The sequence below is a fragment of the Carassius carassius genome, chromosome 44 (genome assembly GCF_963082965.1).
Source record: "Carassius carassius chromosome 44, fCarCar2.1, whole genome shotgun sequence".
Taxonomy (NCBI): Eukaryota; Metazoa; Chordata; class Actinopteri; order Cypriniformes; family Cyprinidae; genus Carassius; species Carassius carassius.
The window spans coordinates 26423122-26444458 of record NC_081798.1 but is presented as its reverse complement, the minus strand read 5'-3'; the positions used below and the strand labels follow the sequence as shown (position 1 = coordinate 26444458).

Genomic DNA, 21337 nt, shown 5'->3' with positions numbered 1-21337 from the left:
GATAGGCAATCATTGTTAGAACTCACCAAAAAAGTCACCGCCCAAGTCCGTAACACTCTTCAATTCAGAGTTCTGTCTCTGGTGGACTACAAAACAAAACCAGACATCACTAACAGCTTTGCGTAAAGACAAATCACGCAGAGCAAACATTAATTTCTCAGTATGTAAAAATATTTCATTTCGGTGATGGATCAACTCAGTAGGAGACTGTGCTCCATCATATTTTGCTGACGGTTATGATTTCCAGCACATGGTGTCCATTGAATCGAGCTCACTTTAGCATGCGACTGATTGCTTTCCGCTACACATTTGATTTTCTAATATAATACGTGTATTGAGGAAAACCTAATTTCAGCAATGAAAGTGCTTGATTAAAACTCACGTCTCCAGGGGAGAACACATCGTTACAGAGATAGCAGCCAAGAAGATGCCCAGGTATGTTGGAGAATGAACCAGAGTCATGCTTAGAACAGGGTAACAACAAAAAAAGCACTGCAATATAGTGTCTACACGCTCACTATAGGAGTTCCCCCGACCTTTTAATCAATGAATGAACCTTGACCGATAAATACTGTGAAACCTTTGAATTAAAAGAGTTGGATGTACTTAACTTGATAATATGTATTAGTAATTAGTGTACAAGTGCAAAATAAATGTCGGCAACTTTTGGAAGATGGCTGATATATTTACAGATATATTCACTCAGTTTACCTATTTGAACTTTTGTCATCACATCACATCTTTGCAGATCAGATAATTATGTTTTATTTACGGAAGAACTTAATTCAGTTACACCCAGTGAAGTGGTAAACTCTTCATCACAGAGATGGTTATATTTGCATTAATAAGAAATAAAACGCTTTTTACCAATTTTGACTGAACATTAAATTGCACCTAAAAATTACGTGTATGGCAAAACTATTTAATTGGATTCCAATAATAAAGTAAAATATTTCTGTGGTAACAAATACAAGTTGCAATATCAAGCACAGTTTTGGTTGCAAATGGCTGTGTTGTAATGCAATAATTATATCGCATTTATTGTTTATTAAAATGAATGTTAAAAATATGTAAATGGTTATGCTATAAAGACATAAAAAAGAGCAAATAATCATGACCCCCAAGAAATGAGTAATTTTCCACCAAAGCTATAGATATGATCAGAGCGATTCAAGCTTGAAGTAGCACCTTGATGATGTTTCGTGAGTCACACCTGCTCCAGCATCACTACAGACTGAGTTATCAGCCGATGTGCTCTTGCATTCACAACACAACAGAGCGAGAAGACTAGAACAAAGCAGGGGTCTTGACTTTAAAAAAAGTAACTTATCAGTCTTAAGAACACAGCGCTCACGGTGCAAGACCATTAAAGCATAAGATGGTCAGATACGTCCAAAATATGGCAGGCGGAATTGTGTGAATGTGCTTTGCGTGAATTTCCCCTAATGCTGTATTGTACCTCAGAGAGACTGACTGAGACCTCGGTGCAGCAAGAATTGGAAGTACAACTTTGTGTCCGGTAGTAAAAGGCCATTAGCTAGTCTTTGCACTCAGGGAGTCATAGGTGGACAGTCTTAACCCTCTATGGTACGCGATATGATGTCGTTGATGGTCGTTAGGGTTAGAACAAAGACTTTATATCCCCAGCGTTTTGGCTTCTTGGTACTGTACTGTTTCATGGGGTGTTTCCCCTTGAATGGCACAATTTGTTCGTCCACACAGAGATTTTCATCAATTGGGATTGCTTGGAACTGCTCCAAGAAGGATGTCAGCAGTGGGCACACCTTATACAGCTTGTCATAAGCTGGTTCTCCAATATACTTGTATTCAAACCTAGTATGCCTGGTATGGCCTTATGTGATTCCATTGTGGTACAATGTTGCCTCGAGGCAACATGCATTTTTATGTAAATTCCTATATTTCATGATATATAATGTAAAGTTTTTTTAAATACTTCTTTACTTACCAATGAAGGTGATTCAGATTTTTTGTAGCTGATTATCTGGACAGAAATTAGTGAAAAATGCATTTTTCAGTGGAGAAAATATGGAGCCATGTGACATGTGCACGTGTGCTGAAAGAGGGAACAAGATGGACCCATGTGGGTCATGTGACCACTCTTTTGCATTTTCATTGGTTAAATACGAATTCCCCTCACCTTAGAGAGCATTGACCAATTACATTTTATTAAGTTTTTCTAACAAAAAAGCTAAAATAGACTATGTTGTCTGGAGGCAACACCGTACCAAAGAGGGTTAACAAACACACTCTTGTACTTCGAAGCAGGACTCTAAAATACTAGAGAACTAGAAATAATAATAACAAATCGCTGTAGCTAATTTAGATTTTTAAGACATTTTTAAGAATGGGGATCCCAATTTTTTTATTCAAACAAAACAGCTAAAAAAAAAATACATTACAAGTGATCTACACAATTCTGTTCCATCAATTAACATCTTCAGCTCAAGCACCGTTTACAAGCCTTAACAGTCCAGAACAGCTCTAAATAAATGTGTGGCTGGATAACAAACATGCAAGTTACATCTTAATATTGGATTTGTTTCATCTTTTGTCTTCTCCAGATGTTCACTGATGGACTGGAGTGCTGTGAATTATTGTGATGTTTTTATCAGACTCTCATTCTGACGGCACCCATTCACTGTAGAGCATCCACTGATGAGACACTGATGCAATGCTACATTTCTCCATGAATAAATTAATCTATAATTTGGAAGGCCTAAGGGTAAGCACATTTTCAGCTAGTGTTCATCTTTGTGTGAACTATACCTTGACATTTTGCATTTGAGGTTTACTGTAGACCTGTGTTCTGGGTTTACACACTTTAACTAAAAAGTGGTGGAAAAGCATGTTTCAGCTGTACCTGGTGTGACGGAGGCTGCTGGTGTGGAGGAAGACAAGGAGTTAGATGAAGCAGACAAGGGGACTCTTCAGACTGTGAATCTTTGGGTTTCTTAAGGCCGTGTCTCATTACCACAGACGTGTCAAATCCCAGAGCAGTATTAACTAGCAACTGCAGAGAGACAGGCATATTTAACTCTCTAAAAAAGTTCACAGTCTCAATATCACTGAAGGTAAACCAAAAGCTTTATATATATATTTTATATATATATATACTGCATATTTATTCATTAATAATAAAAATAATACACTGCAAGTGTAATCAGTTTTAATAAACATACATATGTGCCTATTTTAGAATAAAGTGCGTAAAAAACAAAAAAACTCTTATTATGTCATGCAGGGGTTATTTGTAGTTAAAGGTTCTTAAATCAGATATGCGGGACAAACTCTGTGTAGCACTTACCAAAAACTGTGACAATAACCTACAATAAAAAGTCAGGCAGCCATGTGAGCAGAAAATAAATGAATCCAGGATGAAAGACTGGAGGGAGGAAGCTACCTTTCTCTGGCTAGCAGCGATGACTGTCAGAAGCCAGCGACTCTCACGAGTGTCCATCAACAGGAAGACCACATTGTGTTCAGAGATAAGCTTCTCCAGCTGTTCCACATCCTGCTGAGCTTGAGCCATTGTCAGCTTAGAAAAGTTAACCGGGTGGCCTGGCATTGGGATGCTCATGTTGTAGCCCTCTGCAGTCTGAAAGGATGAATAATATATTCACAACAGATAACAAGACAAAACATTGTGTTTAAAACCAAGTAAAAAATATTTTGAAGACTGATTCCTGCATAAATTCCTGTCAGTGTTTGCACTCACTATCAATGAAATTGAAATTCGGTACATCCATTCTGAAGTATCTAACAAGTAACATGTCATGCCTTTTACAGATTTCTGCATTTCAGAAGGTTTGAAAATAAACAGTTATGTATAATCTTCATAGCTCTAAAAGTTTATCTCATGCATCCGGTTTACATTACCTAAAGGACACATACTGTATACAATATAAACAACTGAGGTCCTACAACAGAGCCCTGTGGGACTCCACAAAAAATTTACATAATCTTGGTGGGGGGCGGGGGGGTTAGACTCTATAAACACTCTAACTTCTGTATTTAAACATTTCAGAAAAATGTTTATATCCCTTTTCAACATTTTTTTAAAAAATGTCTTTAAAATATGAAGTAAAAATACAATACTTTTACATTTTCAAAACAAATTAATTTTTAAATTATGAAAAAAAGACAAGTATTTTAATGTTTTTATATGGATTTCATGTCAAGTGTTAAAAAAAAGGCTTCCTGCATGTTAAGTTTGATGTTGAATGTTATTTTAAAACAAAACTCCTTCAATAGTGCTTTTTGAGAAATACATATTTCAAATATATCTCAAGCTTCTAATAAAAAGGCATTATTGAGTCACTGCCTACTCCAGACACTCATGTCTCCTTGAAATGTTGTCTTTGACTGCCAAATCAGAAGGAAAGCTTCATCAGAAACTGAATTTAACCTGACACAGTGAGATGAAGCTTCAATATTCAGCTCAAGAAAGCGGGAAGAAACACACAAAAAGTGTGGAGCTCTCAGATGAGCATCAAAGCTAAGAAAGGAGCACTGGAAACCTGACCACATCTACTGATCCAGCATCTACTCAGCATGTTTGTCTCAACATTTGCTGCAATAGAAGACATGATATCAGTTCTGCGAGGTGAGCAGTGAATCAGACATCATCTGAAAGAGAGAGTCGTAATTGCAGTGTGGATATCCGGCCCGTCTAATTGGCCCGACACAATCAGGGGTTCTGTGAAGGTTAAACGTGTGGCATAATTAGCCGAACGGGGGAGCAGATCTATACAGGATGAGCAGATGAATTAATGATGACCACAGTCACACAGCAGACAGACAGTTTCATCACAACGGCGGACAGATGGGCAGCTGTCAACACTGACAGGTGTACTGAAACATGCCTTAACAAGACCCATTCGTTCACACACACACACACACACACACACACACACACACGAGCGTCCACAGCTCAGCTGATCAGATGCTGCGCGTCTTACATAACCAAAACACTCTCGCTCTTGTTTTAGCACCTCCGTTCTTTGCACTCGGAAAAATAACATTTGGAGCAAATGAAGAAATTGGCAAGAAAGAGACTTTTATAATGAGGCCCTTCTGAGGTGTGATCAGATAATAACTTGACCAACAAGAGTGTAATGTGATGATTTCTGCCTTTATTTCAGCGTTTAGACAGAAACTAAAGCTACAGTGACAAACACTGACCCATCAACCTGCCTTAGAAATAAAATCGAAGCTATGGTTATTTGTGACATCTAATCAATAAACAATGAATTTGGCTATTGTGCACAGAAATCCATCTGTAGTGGCACTTTCAATTCATGAAATACAAAAACACATATTTGCCTTCTGCTCTAACACTGCACTCCTCTGGTAATATTATAAATGACATATTAAAATTGTTCTAGGTTTATTTCTAGATTTTTTTTTTATTTTTTTTTTACGATTATGACATTGGCGGGTCAAATTGAACTGAACAGACTTAAAATAAAAACTGTATTGTAAATTGTATGCATCTTGCCATGTTAATTTCTCAACTAACCTCTGAGGATATTTTATATTTATGCATGTGGCAGCCACTTTTATCCATTTTTATAACATTTTTGTTAGTATATTAATAATATTAAAACATCGTATTTGAAATGTGCCTTTCTCAAACTCAAAGCGTTACAACGCATTCATTTGTAGTCTTCATTTGAATATAAATCTCTTTTAGAGTTCCATGTCTGTTTACATTTATCCTCCTTAAGATTTATGTGAAAATTTAATATGAAACTGTTATATGAACTGCTATTTTAAACTGTTACCAACTAGTCAAAAAATCCTTGATTGCAAATGCAAAAATTTAGGTGCAGCTTTAATTGAGCAGAAAGCTTAATAATAACTGCCACACTCAAGTCCATTTCAAGTATTTTCCCATTCATTTAGATCCAGACATGATCAAATGTCATTCTCATTCAGAATGTCATTTATGCATTTACTAAACTGTGACTGATCAGCCTAAATGTGACCGTGGAGCACAAAACCAGTCATAAGGGTCAATTTAAGATGTACACATCATCTGAAAGATGTATAAATCATCTCTCCATTGATGTGTGGTTTGTTAGGATCAAACAATATCTGTCTGAGATACAACTATTAGAAAATCTGGAATCTGAGGGAGAAAAAAAATCCAAATATTGAGAAAATCATCTTTAAAGTTGTTCAAATGAAGTTCCTAGCAATGCATATTACTAATCAAACATACAGTTTTGATACAGTGGGAAATTTACTAAATATCTTCATGGAACATGATTTTTACTTAATATCTTAATGATTTTCAGCATAAAAGAGAAATGTATAATTGTGACCCGTACAATGTATTGTTGTGTATTGCTACAAATATACATCTGTGACACTGATGACTGCTTCTGTGCTGCAGGGACACTGATCATGTTTAGAATTTTGCATATGCAGTTCATGTGAGTATTAATGCATTTTGATGGAAAATTCTGTTACTGTTATAATAATAGTCTTTGTACAAAATTGTTTCCATTTGCTGTCCAGTGAACAAAAAAACCCCAGATTTCTAAATCAACGGTGAAAACTCAATATATTGAAAACTCTTTGTAATAATCTAAAAATAAACTAAAGAAGTAACAGTCACAATGGTGGATCAGGAAAGCACTTTCTTGTTGGATGCCAATGACCGAACTGTCTGCTGGAATGACATTAGTTGAAGCTTGCAGCATGATGAATCATGGGAAGTGAAGGGGATTTATTTGATAGTGAAATCTGCGAGATATGGAAACACCTGCCAACAGCTTTCCTACACAGAGTCATGAATATGAAGGCCAGTGAAAGTCTGAGTCACATGGGTCTGATGTTACCACCTCACACGGACAACATGCACCAAACTGATTTTATTGCTTAGCGCTGAGAACACATCTGAGAAAAAGACTCTCCAAACAAAGAAATGGGGGAGATGGCTAGTTTAAAATAGTAAGAACTAGGGATGGAACTAGTAAATTGGTGATTTGTGAAGATGACTAGTTGGTTTATCTACATTTCTGAAGCATCTATTTTACTTGTAATTTTTAAGTGAATGCTATGTTACCTATGCAGCTGTGGTCTAGTATGCAGAGATAAATAAGTGAACACTGTAGTGCTTTCAACACACTGATCTGCGGTCAATTTCCTGCACAATCACCTAACATGTTACTTAACAGCATAATTAGAAATGTCATAACTGTCTCCTGATGTCTCACTATGTCAGCTCAACTAACAAAAGCACAACAAGTGCAGTCTGATCCAAGTGACTCACTTCAAGCCTCAATCTCATCATCTGTTGGATTCGCTTTCATGACTTCACTGAATGGTTCAGATCCTTGTCAATTTCAACCTTGCTGAAGATAAAACAGTAAGAGGAAAAAATCCTTATACTCTCACAAGGACAGTGGAGAAAAAGAAGACTCCCCACCCAAAGTTTCTTGTTTGTTTGTTTACCTTTATTAGTCAAGCAAGTCAATTAATAAAAGGTTTTCTTTCATCCAAAAGGGAGTTCACTGATCAACTGCAGTGAAAACAAAGAGGCAAATGTGCTTCTGGTCCTCACACCCTGATCAGTGATGGCTCTCTCAGCAGATGAATATAAATGAGCCGCATTTATTCATGCATCATTAGTCTAATACATACACAGATCGGTCTGTGGGGTGCGAGGGAGGGATGGTTTTGCTTACTGTAACTGTGCCAATAATTATACACAGTTCAAAACATTTCTGTCTGTTGTAACTAGTTGTTCAACCGACCCCAAACAGCACCTGCCTAGAGCTTCTCAAGCTTCTCATATGCAGCTGCAATAAACTTGTTAAAGCTTGTGAAGTCCTCACCACATCAGGAAAGATCTTCTGTAGTGTGTCCACCGCTTTCCCTCCACTCAGACAGTCTTCAAATAATAGAGCGCTGTCGCACTGGGTTCGAGTAGGAGATCTTCGCGCTGTCCACGAAAGTGATGTGTCTCACACCCCAGCCCTCAAAAACAGAACACAAAACATTCAGAGACACATTCACTACACACATCTGTGATCCCACTGAAGCTGCTATGATATACTGTATGTCATATGCATTACACCACCGTTACAGATTTTTGTGCTTTATAGACAAAGGTTTGTGCTATTTGACAGGTAAACATCATTTAATTTAAAGGGGATGTGTGTGTACATTTTCTAAGCAGTTATTCATCAAATGATGCTTAATTAATGGAGATCACCATCAGTGTTATGGGTAGCACAATACAAGTAACACAAGTTATTTAAACAGAGTACTTTTTTTAAAAGTAACTAGTAACCCATTACTTTTTGAAGGGGTCATATGATGCTGCTAAAAAGGACATTATTTTGTGTATTTGGTGTAATGCATTGTGTTTATGCGGTTTAAGGTAAAAAAACAACAACAAAAAAACATTATTTTCCACATAATGTACATTGTTGTTGCTTCTCTATGCCCAGCCATTATGAAACGCCTTGATTTTTACAAAGCTCATCAATCTGAAAAGCGAGGTGTGCTCTGATTGGCCAGCGATCCAGTGCGCTGTGATTGGCCGAATACCTCAAGCGTGTGACAGAAATGCTTTCGCCTATATTAAAAGCAAACAAGCAAGCCCTGTCCAGATTTTAAAAAGTAACTCAAAACTAACATAACACATTACATCCCATAAAAAGTAACTAAGTATCGTAACTAGCTACTTTTTAGTGAGTAATGCAACATTGTAATGCATTACTTTTACAAGTAACTTTCCCCAACGCTGATCACTATCGCCAGGCAGATATCCAGAGGCCTAGTATAGTCAAGCACAGTTAATACATTCCCAGTAAAGAGCACTAGTTTTTCTCTAAAACCAGTAAACCGATGTGAAAAAAGCAAAGATGGCAAATATGAAAATGTTCACACTCGACTCCTATTTAAACAAACACAGCTCAGAGCTCTGTATGTTCAAGCTGTCCCTGACTCTAAAACGTTCTCTTCACACCTCTGTTGAAACCTGGACCACTACAACTCTGTATGAGTTATGCTTCTATATTACAGTTTACTGCTGCTTTTATCAATACTTTTATCACTTAAAATAATACTGATAATGCTAGTAATTCATTGGATATTAGAATATCACAGTTATAGTAAAATATTTCTGTTGTAATTCTTTCACTTGGATAAAACACTGAAATATTGCTGTTCTGCTATAAAAGAGTCGCGGTTCTTTGGGTGTGTTCTCATATAAGCCACAATTTTCGTGAACCACGCGTAAAAACAGTCTTATGCTCACAATTAACTGCATTTTCAAGTGATAACACTATCATTTTGAGATGGAAGCATCTGCAACTTATAAATACTGTCTTTGGCCTACGACTATTTCAAAAAGCAATTATGCCAAAGGCAAGTAAGCACTTGAATTACATAAAGCAAGCCAATAAATCCATACCGGAGGCAAGGAAAGCTTTTTTGACACCTGTCAGATGTGATAACTGTCGATAATCAAATGTAAATCAAAGCAGATGGTTCTTACCATCAGTGTTCTTGCCACATTGCTGCCCAGAGTCCCAGCTCCCAGCAACAGACACCTCGTCGACACGACCTGATCCAGATCCAGAGACGGGACCAGCCTCCAACGCATCAGATTGACAATAATCCACAGCACTCCAGTCCATTTTCACCCGAGGAAGTGTTATTATGGATTATAGACTCTATGTATTTTGTTAAAAACATCTTAATGCTGGATGTGTTTCATCTTTTGTCTTCTCCAGATGTTCACTGATGGACTGGAGTGCTGTGGATTATTGTGATGTTTTTATCAGACTCTCATTCTGACGACACCCATTCACTGCAGAGCATCCATTGATGAGACACTGATGCAATGCTACATTTCTCCAGATCTCATGAAGAAACAAACTCATCCTGATCTCGGAGGGTGAGGACATTTCCAACTTTCATTTTTTGGGTTAACTATGACTTGCAGTCAAATGATCATCGACTAGTCAAGGTTGTTTTTTTCATATAAGAAATGTGTAGTTGATCAAACCATATTCACTATCTGGTTTTGTATACAAGAAAACATTGAGTGAATGGTGCACAGAGATGGATGCATCATCACTCATATATGTGGCTGTGTTGGTTAATTCTGGTGAGATGATGGAGGATAGCACATTGTGAGATCACTCGATTTTTTAATGCAAGTGAATATCACAGTTCAGAAAGGCAAACCTCACTGAAGTGTGAAGACATTCAGGTTAGTGCATCTGAAGGAGAAGGGCCACACCAGTCAAAGACAGCGGTGTAAAGACAGGGTGGATGCACGGTTTAAGAAAGCGATGAAAGAGGCCATCTGTCTGAAAATGTAACGACCAAATTTTAATCAATTGTCCTTATGAGGTTCCTACAGCACTGTCCTTTCATACCCGGCGGTTTCTGCCCAATTCACAGAGCAATTCACACCATCAGTACAGCGACTCCCACAGAGATTCACAAGTATGATGTGCAATGAGGGTGAATGTCAGGGAATCTCCACCCTCAGTTCACAGCCGAGGAGCGAATGAAGGATCTGAGCAGAGAAACATGTCCCAGCTCAGGAAGAATAAACCATTCTAGACCTTCTTTGAAATCAACAACTGAAAATCCACACAGACTGAACTTACTGCACAGTACAAAGAAAATCAACAGATCTAACAGAAACCATAAACAGACGGATCACATCATAAACTTTTGTCTCCTGAAATTTTTTTCTCCAATCATAATGCTATTTAAAGGCAGGATTCGCTATGAATGAATTGCGGCCACTGAAAGTGTGATTTATCTGGATGCATGTCCATGCTGGATTCCCGCTGGATTTGCTTTACATCCTGGATATTATTGTTGCAATTTATCTGATCATCATCAGCAGATTTACTACTGCCATGATTACTAGTGTACATTAACCTCCACTAATACTGGCACCCTTAGCAAATATGAGCAAAGGTGGCCATGAAAATAAATATGCATTGATTATCCTTTTGATCTTTCATTCAAAAAATACACCAAATTCTAACCTGTCATTGAAGGAAAACAATTGAAAGTGAGGAGAAAAACTCAAGATGAAATAAATGGTTTTCTCCAATGCATGCTGGCCACAATTACTGGCACCCCTAGATATTCAATCTGTGAAGTATATTCCCATTCATATTTACATTTTTTTTTAGCATCGGGGTGACTAGAGCATGAAATTGTCCAGCCATGACTTCCTGTTCCATGTGATTATAAATATGAGGAACATTAATGCAAAATTCCCTTAACCATGTATCACAAGGAGTAAAACCAAAGAACATAGTTCTTATGTGCAGAACAAGATTGTTAGGCTGACAAAATAGAAAGTATCTGTAAGAAAAGAGCTAAAGCATTGAAAATCTCCATTTCCACCATCAGGGCAATAATTTAGGGGTTCCAATCGAATAAAGATGTTATGAATCTGCCTGGAAGAAGATGTATGTCTATATCATCATAATGCACGCTAAGGAGGAGAGTTTGAGTCTTGGGGTTAGAAAGCCTAAAATATATATCAAACAGACTCTACATCACAATGTTCTTCAGGAGGGTTTCAAGAAAAATTTTCCTCGCTCATTCAAAAACAAACTCCAGCATAATCAGTTGTCAGACACCACTGGAACTTCAAATCGCACTGGCTTCTATAGTCAGATGAAGCAACAACAAAAATATATAAAAAAAGGGCTTTTTGGAAGCAAACCCAACCGATGGGTTTAGTACAAACTGAAAAAATACCATGATATGGGAAGATATCCATATTTCAAAACATTACTTGAGGGAAATTAATTCCGCAACAGAACACAAATGTTTTGCTAGATAACACAAATGTTCTCAGGGGAAATGCAAAACTTTTGCAAAAGAACACTAGAATACAAATTATCCTACCGTTTAATATACTTTAAACCCTTTAAACCTGGGGTGGGCAACTCTGGCCCTCTGGCTCTAACTCTAATCAAACAGTCCAAGCTAATCAAGGTCTTCAGAATTACTCGTTAGCTACAGGTTAAGTTCTGTGTGAAAGTGGATCTCGAGGGCCAGAGATGCCCACCCCTGCCTAATGGGGTCTGTAAATGAATGATGATGCAGGCAAAATCTAACATCATAAATCTGGATAATTAGCAGGATGAAACAGACGGTTCATTATGAGCCAACAATCAGCTACAAAACTGAAACCTATGGACTCTGCATTAACATTTAAATGGTGTTTTCTGAAGCCAGATAAAAGCCCAGCATTTATGCAGCTGTTCTGAAGCACTCAGGCGAAGATGATGAATTACCTGCAGACACCGTGAGGTCTGGCAGCTTGACACCAAAGATGATGCTGTGCCGAATTGAGCAGCTCCCTTGTAGAGCCCTGTCTCTGAAGCACAGAACCTCCAGCACATCCAGCTGTGAAGCCCTGGCATTCACACACACACACACACACACACACAGTCTCTGAGTGACCTTACACTCACCATTACAAAGAGAAGACGGCTGAAAGAGTCAGCACAGATGGAGTACTATGACATTTAACACTGAAAGCTGCAAAATGCAGCAGTATTTACAAAGTCTTCCACCTGCACCGCATTTCCTAAAAATACACCATATTTTGATGTTTATTTGGACAAGATTTTTACTGTTTCTGTAACAAAGTCTCATAGGCTCAAGGCTGCATTTATATCATCAAAATACAGAAAAAACACTGATGTTGTGAAATAATGCCGTTTAAAATAATGTTTAACCATACTTAATAATGTAACTGATGAATTTTCAGCATCATTCCTTCAGTCTTCAGTGTCACATGATCTTCAGAAATCAGAATATGATGATTTACTGCTTGAGAAACATTTCTGATTATTATCAATGTTGAACACAGTTGTCCTGCACAATATGTTTGTAAAGCCGTGATACTTTCTCAGTATTCTCTAATGAATAACAAGCTAAAAAGAACAACATTTATTCAAAATGGAAATCTTTTGGGACAATATAAGTGTTACATTCATGGACTTTGAGTTTCCTTATTTGGTCATTTTTCTGTTCTTGCTTGATTGATTAATCCCCACCTGTCTCTATTCACCTGATTTCTTCCCTTGGGCTTAAATACCCTGTCTGTTTAGTTCCTCCTTTTCCGTGTTTATTGTATCTTATTGTATAGTTATGTTGGATGTGCCCTTATTCTCCCGCGATCATTAAAAGAACCCTTTTATATATCTTCTTCCTCGTGCACCTTCATTACACACCAGCAGCCCGTAACAGAATCACGGACCCAACAGTTTATTTAGCAGCGTTTTTCTTTCTTTTTGTTTTTTGTTTTCCCCCCTCTCGGAATGGCAATCCCAGCAGTCCAACTCCTGTGCCTGGAGCAACTGGACCGCTGGAGGACCATACCAGGGACTTTATCGATCTGGCGTGCCTTACCCACTTCCCCGACCGCTCGCTCTCTAATTTCTATTACACCGGCCTGAGCGAGCGGTTTTAGGCACGCCTGCCAGCGAACGGTCCCAGAGAGGATTTCACCGCTTTCGTGGAGTGGGTGCTGCAGAAAAATGGATCTTTGTTCACCATCTGCAACGCTGAAGAGGATATCTCCAGCCCCACTCCCGAACCAGTGACCAGCCAGCCACCATCCCGCTGCACGGAGCGAAAGCCAGAGTTCACTGCAGCCGCAGAGCCCGAGCCTGGCATTGTCGGGGAGCAAGGACTCGAGAGCGTGACTGACCAGGTGTGTGAGCCGGCAACACCGTGCGTCGTGGGATTATTGGTGGAGATTGAGGGCATGGAGGAAAGCCCTGCCCACACTCCTGCGACTGAGGGTGAGCTGCAATTGGTTTCTGTAAATTATATGGAGGAATTAATGGACCTTTTTTTAAATGGACCTTATAGACTGGTTCTGTGAAGTTTTACCCAAATCCTGTGTCTCCACTGGTTCCGCCCAGCCCTGAATTTCCTGTTTCTCCGCTGGTTCCGTCCAGCACTGATCCTCCTGTGTTCCCTCCCAGCCTCTCTCTCCCACCTCCTCTTAGACCAGTCAGTTCCTCTGCTCCATTTCTGCTGGTTCCGCCCAGCCCTGAATCTCCTGTTTCTCCACTGGCTCTGTCCATCCCTGTTCCTCCTGTGTTTCCTCCCGGCCTCCCTCTCTCATCTCCTCCTAGACCAGCCAGTTCCTCGACCTCATCTCCGCTGGTGCCAGTCAGTCCCGCAGCTCACCCTCAGTCAGCGCCATCTGGGCACGATGGTTCGCCGCGGGACTTCCAGTCTCCAGCTCTGCCTTGGCATGTTAAGGCCCTGTCTCCGCCTCCAGCCTCCGAGCCCTGGACTCCTCCTCGGTCCTTCGACCCTGCGGCTCCGCCTTGGCACCCTGCTCCCTCGTCTTCACCGTGGCCTGTCATCCCACCAGCTCCACCGGGCTCCCTCGTCCCTCCGGCTCCACCTTGGTCAGTCGTCGACCATCCACCGCCTCGGGACTCCACTCCTATGGCTTCGCCTCGTCATTCCATCCCTCTGGCTCTGTCAGGCTCTTCCTTCCCTTCGGCTCCACCTCAGTCGCTCCGACTCTGCAGCGGGCTTCCAGATCCCCGCCTCTACCTCGGTTGCTGGTGCCTTCAGCGCTGCCTTGGACCTCCGGACCCTCTGCGTCACCCTGACTCTGTGGCTGCTTTGCTCCATCTTGGGCTCCTCACCCACTGGTGCAGTCTCCCTCAGTCAGCCACCTGGTGTTGTCGGCTGTTCCTCCACCATGGCTCCTCCCGCCATCGACTCCACCGTGGATCGTCATCCTGGTGCACCATCTGGCTCTTCCTGCTCCGGGCTCCTCCCTCCATCCACTCTACCCAGGCTCCAAGCTCCTTGCTCCCTCTTTGCCTGCCCCTTGCCTGCCCCATGCCCACCTCCAGAACCCCCACCCTCCCTCCGCTGGTATTCCTCTTTCGGTACGAGGACGCACCATTCTGGGAGGGGGTGAACTGTTACATTCATGGACTTTGAGTTTCCTTACTTGGTAATTTTCCTGTTCTTGTTTGGTTAATTGATTAATCCCCACCTGTCTCCATTCACCTGATTTCTTCCCTTGTGCTTAAATACCCTGAGAAAGCGCTCAGAACACATGCAGCTTGTGTGTGGATCAGAACACATAACCTTCTGCAGTTTATTCACTGATTAATCATCTTACAGTAACCAGCATCAACAGCTCTTCCTCGTCTCATCAGAGACATGAGATGCAGATCTAAACAGTCTCTGGCTGTCGGTGCTTATATAATGATTTTTGCGTCTCTCTCAAACACTTTAAAATGCTTCCACACTGTTTGCTGAATTAGTGCACACCTCTATTTGATCGTTCCACATCATTGTTAGGTACAATTGACTCATTCAGTTGCCGAACATTCGGTGCATACCTGTTGGAAATGACCTTCTTTAGATCTGGGAAGAAGGAGTTCAAGTCTTTTAGAGGAGCGACTTCAATACTTTCTTCTGTGCACTTGAGCAGAAAATGTGGGAGTGCCATCGTTCCAATTGAGACACAAAGATAATCATATGCCATTTGCAAGCTCAATATCTGTGAAACAGATCAAATCAAAGCAATCAGTCCACCTCATTAACTCTTGAAACACAATGCAATGACAATAAAGATGAAAAATATTTAGGCACGAACTGAAGTGTACTCTCTAACATGTAGTGGCTCCAAAATCTGTTGTAAATCTTCACTTACTAATGGCATACTGTACCTTAGATATAAAGAGAAAAGGTTGTCAGATACACTTTAGTGCCACTGTATATGGCACGTCACTCATTTATGACATTATTACGCATTTAGCAGACACTTTTATCCAAAGCGACTTACAGTGCATTCAGGCTATCAATTTTTACCTATTATGTGTTCCCGGGGAATCGAACCCCCAAACTTGCGCTTGATTGCACAATGCTCTACCAATTGAGCTACGGGAACACTATGCATTATGCAACAACATTATGCAATCAAATAATTAACATTGAATTACAAAATCTAATCAGCACATGCTAATTAGACTAACAGCTCATTATCCTCCACAGGAAACATCCTGGTCAGGAGTGGCTCCCCTTCGCACCTGTTTGGCAGAGAAGCTGTGCTCCAAAGACACTGGCTCCTGCTCCAGCCGGACCCCCTCCAGAACGCAAAGGGCAGGGAAGCAGAACCAGTAATAGAAATGATATATCTTCAGATCCTGGATAAACAAAAGGACCAGTCAGAAACAAACGGCTGAAAGGACGTTCATTCATAAGGGCATTTTCTCATACGCTGGCATACAAACCATAAATGTCAAGAGGATGAATGTGTTTAGGATGGAGGAGTCTTCCAGCGCAGCACCTGACTGAATAACGCTCCAGATCTGTGAAGAAGACAACATCACCAGTATCAATTATAAGGACATGACCAGAAATTATTCCTGATACAGTTTATGCAAATGCAATAGTGTGAACATTAAGCATTTCACAATGTGAAACACATTCTGGGACAAAATCACTAAACATTTGTAGCACTTTTGTGCACAATATTTCAGCATTGTCTTCTCTTCCGGGTCAGTTGTGAGCGCGCCCAATAACAAGATAACACGTCAGCAGCATCATACATCAGCAGTCGCGCTCACAACTGACCCGGAAGAGAAGACAATGCTGAATAAAGTAGTTTTTGTTATTTTTGGACCAAAATGTATTTACGATGCTTCAACAAATTCTAACTGACCCTCTGATGTCACATGGACTACTTTGATGATGTTTTTATTACCTTTCTATTAAGGATGTTTATTTCGGTTATTATTCCTAACCAACAACCGACACTCGTTAACCGATTATTAACCGTTAACCGAAAATATTATTTTAAATTAGAATTGAATTAAATCAGAAAGGATAAGTGTCTGTGATCTGTTAAAAATACTAACATGTGTTTCCCGGGGATTAATTTTACATGAGCAAAAAGCAGCAAACAAAAGAACATGAGGATTCACATGTTTTCAAATCACATCACGCACCTGCAGCGCTTCTGCGGGAGGAGAAAAACATAATAAATCTAAGCTATATATAGCCAATAAATTAATCTATATGAGAAATATGTTTTTACTTGAATAATGAATTACGAAAATGAATGTAAAACTAGTTTTGGTTCCTTTTTGTGCTGCGCGAAAGGAAACAGACGGCAGAAAGCTGCATCCCTGCCTTACATGCAAAGGTCTGTGCTGTTTGGCTACAGCAATCTTCATTGTGTTATTAACATTTGCAGAAAGCAGGCAGTCAACGAAATTGTATTAAGGAGATTAAGAATGGCAGCAGTAATTTATCAAATGATGGAGAAGGATGCTCAGCATCCAGATACACAGTGAAAGAAAGCACATAATTCATTCGGTGGATCTCTGCAGGCAGCCAGTGCAAATAAAATAAACTATCCACAGGCACAATTAATGAAGAGTGATTAAAAGCACAGCACCTCATTGGCTGTTTTATCCAGGAGAGCTTTCTTGTCGGTGGTTTTGAAGGCTTCTAATGTGTTTGTGTTGTACAGAGCTCCAGAAGCTGGACAGCAGCGAGTCGGCGAGGCTCCATCACTGAAACATACTCTAGATTATCAACATTCACTGATACACTGTGTTTTAACATCATAATGTAACCAGTATTGTATACGATTTGATTTTGCATCAACCAGGATATGGATATAACAGCTTAACACATTACAGCTCAGGGTAAAACCACTGTAGAGTATAGCTGCGAGCGGCTTGTTTTATACTGTATGCAACGTGAAAAAAAGAAAATGCATTTTCTTTCTTGCCAACTAAATATAAAACAGATTCCTTTAAGTTGTAAAAATTGGATACTTTCCAAGCATTTGATTCAAAAGGCACTGCAAAAGGCAAAGGGAACAACTGCATTCTGATATTCTATTATTACGGTTTTAGAATCCTACTATCAAGTCTTACTACAATATATAGGTTCATTTATTGTAAAACAAGGTTTCATTTCTTCTTCATTTCTCTAGTTTACCACATTAGCTAACATGTACATTAAATTAATATCAACATCTGTGAACATTTGTTAATGCATATGGTACATCCCATAAAAAAAAAAAAGTTTTAAAGCTTTTTTTAAAAGAAAGAAAGACTTTTTTTCCAAAAAGAACTTCAAATTTTGATTCGTCTGACCATAGAAAAGTTTTTCACTTTGTCACAGTCCATTTTAAATGAGCCTTGGCTCAGAGAAAACACCTGCGCTTCTGGATCATGTTTAGATATGGCTTCGTTTTTGACTTATAGAGTTTTAGCCGGAGACGGTGAATGACACGGTGGATTGTGTTCACCGACAGTGTTTTCTGGAAGTATTCCTGAGCCCATGTTGTGATCTCCATTACAGTATCATTCCTGTATGTGATGCAGTGCGTCTAAGGGCTGAAGATCACGGGCATCCAGTATGGTTTTCCGGCCTTGACCCTTACACACAGAGATTGTTCCAGATTCTCTGAATCTTTGGATGATATTATGCACTGTAGATGATGAAAACTTCAAACTCTTAGCAATTTTTTTCTGAGAAACTTATTTCTGATATTGCTCCACTATTTTTGGCTGCAGCATTGGGAGAATTGGTGATCCTCTGCCCATATTGACTTCTGAGAGACACTGCCACTCTGAGAGGCTCTTTTTATACCCAATCATGTTCCCAATTGACCTAATAAGTTGCAAATTGGTCCTAATAAGTTGCAAATTGGTCCTCCAGCTGTTCCTTATATGTACATTTAACTTTTCTGGTCTCTTATTGCTACCTGTCCCAACTTTTTTGGAATGTGTAGCTCTCATGAAATCCAAAATGATCCAATATTTGTTATGACATTTCAAAATGTTTCACTTTCAACATTTGATATATTTATCTATATTCTACTGTGAATAAAATATAAGTTTATGAGATTTGTAAATTATTCCATTCCTTTTTTACTCACAATTTGTTCAGTGTCCCAACTTTTTGGGAATCAGGTTTGTACTACATTTGCCAGCATTCACATTCTGGACATTACATTTTGGAAACACTTTACAATAAAAGCCCCATGAGTTATTATTAGTAATATATCCATACAGAAGTGAAAATTAACAATTTAACACAAATTTCAAATTGTTTGGGAAAATGCCTTAAATGTGTCTAATCAAAGAATGAATGAAGAAATATCTTAAAACTTGAACTACAACATGCAAATTCAATCACAGCACAGTATATTTAAACAAAGACACATAGTAAGACTGAATATACCATATGATATTACAAACAAACATACAAATGTGCTTATTTTTGCCTCTAATCATCAACTATAAAGTGAATTTATAGTAAGCAACATGTTCTGACAGACGCCCAGCACTCAAGAGGCCACTGCTGTCAAATCTTTTTCATTAATAGCTACATTCCCCAAACTCACCGTTATAGTAGTAGCCTGTGATGTTTTTTGGACTCTCATGTAAGCTGAAGTCATTTGAGCTTCTTCTGAGTGAGCTGATGTCAGAATCCTGCCTCCAGGGCACAGAACGGGGCAAACTGCAGCTTTAGGGCAGCTGCGCCTCTCTCCATCGACTCGGCCTCCATCAGGACCGATGCTGCTGATTCCTTATGACACAGAAAAGAAGAGCAAACCGTGCTCAGTGAGACAATATCAGACACTGCTATTCAATCATAACATCATAAAGGTGCTATAAATGCAAATATGTTGCCTTGAAAATACATATAGCTAACAACAACAACAACAACAACAATAATTATAATATTTACATTTTTTAAAACAAGATTATAATTTATAGTGACAGTTAGCCAAGAGATATTATCATCTTAAATTAAAAATAATAAAAGTAAAATATTTTTTTAAACAATTAAAATGTACTCTTAAAATATATTCCTCAAAGCCTGATATATTTTTCTTGTAATAGCGCATACATTTCTTGTTCCATTAGGTTTGTGGAAGTTGGTTAACTTCCTTTTTGTACTTCAGTACGCTTGGATGTCAGAATTAATAAGAAATTAATAAGAAACTTATATTATACTAAGCTAATAAAACATACAACTCATTACATCTTGTCAACGTAAGTCTCAGACCAACAGTAAACACGTGACAGAAACATCACTTACCAGACGAGCGCGTCCTGGTTGAGGTCATGTGACCACGGTCAGCTGGCAGCCTGGCACGCATGCGCAGTCGGTTTGTTTAGGTTCTGTAGCAGAGCTAACGCTTCACAAATTACTTGAAAATTAATTTAATAAGAAAACAGTTACCGACAGATTGGAAGCCAGCCGCGTTTTCGTTGGTGTTTCAACTGCTTAAAACTTTATATTTACTATGTTGACATCTTAAAAAAACCTTTCTAATCTTAGTCGGTGTTAGCATACACGCTTTTCAGATAAATGTTCTGATGCATCATATCAGCCCGCTGAGGAAATGTTGTAAAATAACGTTAACCAGTCGCTTAAATGGTTCAGATGGGTGTCACATCCTCTTGTGCAGCTTTAATAACACCCCCCTAAAAAAAAAAACCCCACAAAAGGCATTAGGGTGCCAAAACCATCGAATAAAAGGCAAAAACCCAAAACAAAAGGAAAATACAAACTAATAGACAAGAAAATACTGACAAAAACTTATAAACGCTGTTCCTTTTCATTGTAGGTGTATGAGATGAATCAGTTGATGTGTCAGGTTCCGTGAAAAAGCAGAAGGGCGATAGTGAACTAGCCAGAAAATCCCGACTGATGTATACAGTCTACTGTATATACTGTTTCAGCACGACACCTTCACTAAAGCCCTGAGCTCCTGAGTCACCCGAGATGAGCAGCAGTCCTTCAGCTTCGAGTCTGTCCTGGGTCGTCCTGCATGCACAGTCCTTGATCGAGCCAAGATTATGATTTAAAACTCGCAAAATAAGCTTTGCATTCACATCTATCCATTTGAATCGTGCGCAGAGTAATGCATTTGCAATGGAAGACTATCAGTCAGGTACTGTGAGTGGCATCACAAATGAACAATACAAATATAAAACTCTAGGTGTGTCAAAATGTATGCATAACTTATAAAATTTGAACATGTTACCATGCAAAACAATATGTCAAATTGTTCAGCTCTAAATATTTAATCAAGATCGTGATAACAGACCTGGCAACTATCCCATGATATCTGCACAAGTACCAGAAAGGCTCATGATGTATCCATAAACCATTAATGCATAAACACAAGTTCATCTACCTAAAGTAATCACTTAAAAATGACAATTTTGATAACTTTGCAGATCAAATAACACATTTTACTGAATGCATGTGCATGCTTCGGTTA

At 39.2% G+C, this 21337-nt stretch overlaps 1 pseudogene; it reads right to left on the bottom strand.

The window, feature by feature from the left end:
* Positions 1-59: 59 nt before the first annotated feature.
* LOC132126253 (ubiquitin-like modifier-activating enzyme ATG7) lies at positions 60-20206 on the bottom strand (annotated as a pseudogene).
* Positions 20207-21337: the final 1131 nt, after the last annotated feature.